Source organism: Dendronephthya gigantea, unplaced genomic scaffold, assembly GCF_004324835.1.
Source record: "Dendronephthya gigantea isolate DGI-Jeju-01 unplaced genomic scaffold, DenGig_1.0 000100F, whole genome shotgun sequence".
In the NCBI taxonomy this organism is placed as follows: Eukaryota; Metazoa; Cnidaria; class Anthozoa; order Malacalcyonacea; family Nephtheidae; genus Dendronephthya; species Dendronephthya gigantea.
In genome coordinates, this window is record NW_021163110.1 from 271,577 (window position 1) to 274,790 (window position 3,214).

The following is a 3,214-nucleotide window of genomic DNA, read 5'->3' on the forward strand; positions in this document are numbered from 1 at the left end:
AAGTCGAGTTAAACTTAACGCTAAATAGTTTCTATCACATGAAATTCATTTCTGTTATGATCACCTATTAGGTTCAAATAAAAAATGTGATGAAATTACAATTCTTTAGGCGTTTTCATGCAGTTACAAGATGTGAGATTTTTACGTGCGCATGCATGTGTATTGCATATCCCCAAATATATATCTAATGGTAATACATGTATGTGTGTATCTTCTTTACGGCCTTAAGTTAAGACTATCTTCCTTGATTGAATTAGCCGAAATGTAGTTTTTCTATCAGCACAACGACAGAAAAAAATATACAAGCATTACAATACGGTTGAAAACATGTTTAGTACAAGCAAGCGACTTTTTGTCGTTCATTCGTTCGTCGCTTTCGTCCATTCGTACATGTTTAAATATGCAAACCAATCAGCTTTTCGTAATTTCAATGAAAACATTAGCATACTTGCATATTCGTTCGTTCTCGTTTTACGGTGGAGGTCAACTATTAAATTTTCAATCCTGTGCAAACTACGACGTGTCAACGCGCCCATACACGATCACATCGTCTTGTTAAACAGCGAAATAGCAGCGATATTATTAAAATAGAACCAGAATCTACATGTATTAAATATATTCTTATCCCAATTCAATCTAAACTTAATCGAACAGCATGAAACGCGCGGTTTATTTGTTTCTCTTGGAGGAATTGCCGTATCATGCGAGCGAAATCGAATCGCGCATCAGTAAATTACTCAGAGATTTCGAGCTGTGCACCACAACTCTTGGGAGACAAGACTAGGACGTATATAAATACGGTCACATACACATTTTAAATTCTAGTGTATTTCGCGCCATTGCAGACTTGCGACGACGAAAAATAAAAAAAAAACAAAAAAAAAACCAAAAACAAAAATAAAAAAAACAAAAACAAAAAAAAACAAAACAAAACAAAACCGGGGCAAATTTTCAACTCCGTCGCTGACGCCGGAGAAGAATTATTTAAGTTTTAATAATGAGGTGAGATGATCCGGCTAAACGAGATGGCTACTGCTGTGGTGGTGTTAGCACCTGATTATGCAATATGTCCAGGTCTGCTTCGACAAACACTTTAAAACGGTTAAACTTGCCACAGTTTCGATGATGTTTTCGTTTTCAGTAACATAGCTAGTTCTGGAGTTTGCAGCCATTCAAAAAAATATTGCTTAAAACAGCTGGGGAAATCTTTCTAGAAGAATACTTTGTTAATTAGAGCGAGGTGACTACAATATTATATTCACTGAGCCTGAGGCAACTAATTGTTTTATTATAAATTTCGAGATGTTTACGAATAATAATCAACATAATTTCATAAATTTTTTATTATATAATATGCAGTATTTTATTGACGAACTCACCATTTTGAAAAGCGATAATAACACATGTGCGATTATTCATGGTAATAACACATGTGCGATTATCGGGTTTGATCGACCGAAGGGGGATGAAAAACTTTAAAAAAACCGGGGTTTTTTTTATATAATAAACAGTTTATTCTCAACACTCGAAATAAATTCCATTTATATTTACTCAACAACAAAAAGCTATAGTCACCGACCAGTGATTAACGCTTCAGAGACAGCGAATCTTGACCAATCTGAATGCTGGAAAATCAAAAGTCACCTCGAGATTTATACTAAAGCAAGTTAGTTGTGACTTTATGAGCGTGCAGAATGTAATTTATGTGCATATTTGTGCATGTGACGAACTACGATTGTCGTATATTACGCAAGTCATAAATTTCTTCACTGATCTCAGTCCTGCCGAAGAGCGGTCTGAAAAGACAAGAGTAAAAAAGAATGGAGTAATTTGAAGAAATTCTTAAGCAATTATGTTGATTATTACTTGGAAACTCATTTATATTTATACTAAAACAATTGTTATGTTAAAAATAGCTGTAAAAATAGGAATATCAATTGCATGACAGGGATTAGTGAATGATTTTTGCCACAAGACGCCTGAGTAAATATAATTTTCGGCCATTAGCAAACATTAATCGCCTTTCCCTTTCATGTATGACATATCGTGGGATTAAATAAGTAATAAGGTGAAAATATTTATCACTCTCTCAGAACTAATACCTGCATAAACAGTCTTAAGTCGTCACTTATCTTAATTGTCGCATTTTTCTAAAAAAATGTGCGTGCTGTAGTCCATGCAAGCTCTTATGTCAATCAATTATGTTTGAAATGTTGCGCGGTCGAGAATGTAATAGATTACGTCATCAAAAGTTCAATTTGATAGAATAAGAGTGGAAATAGTTTAAGTTGAAAGATATTGTTCACAGAGGTATTGTTTGAAAATTTTACTAGTTGTTGATGATAAATATTTTAAGTTCTGAACATTTTTTAATAATTGATCGATTGAGCAGAAGACCAACTCGTCTAGTGCGACAACGCCCTAAACAAACAAGATATGAGTGCTGGAACGAGCTTCTAAGACCAACCCACATTTCTAACCTACAACGCTGATTGGTTGGATAGGAATCAGCCCACTCTGGTTGATGACGTGTGCAAGTTTCCCTGAACCGTTACTATATAATAGGGCGTGCACAACACCCAAACCTTCAGTGGACTAGCGGAATAAAAAGGTAAACGTTAGAGAGGCTCAACATTACAGAACCAACGACCAAAGACAAGAACAGCAACGACGAATAATTGAAGAAAAGAACGAACCAAGAAAAGAACATTAATGAACTTTAGTTAACCTATTGTAAAAGATCCCCTACCTCGCCTAGAAAATAAAAAAACTTCTTTTAACACAATTAGTCGCATCATGCTCGGTGATTACAAGATCGCTTGCAAGAAATCGACTTCTATTGCAAGAAATCGAACAAGATCTGCCAAGCGCTCCCCGTCTTAGCGTTATTTTCCCATCAACACCCTCGCGCTCCACGCTTCGCTGGATGCTTCATTTAAGCCCAATATATTGTGATGCTAAAAAGCCATTATAAAAGCCTAGATACTAAAGCTTCTAGGTACGAGGCGGTGATTTACGGCTGTATTCAAAAAGCTCACTCACACTCACACTCATGGAGTGTGACATATGAATTTTGTTAATGCTGATCAATGAGAAAGTTTTCTCTGAATAGATGGAAAGATATAATGTAAATCACTGAAAACCAAGCCCCTATTCGGCTCGAAATACCGCCATTGAAACCTTATGAGAGGATGAAGATCTCCCACTCAATGAG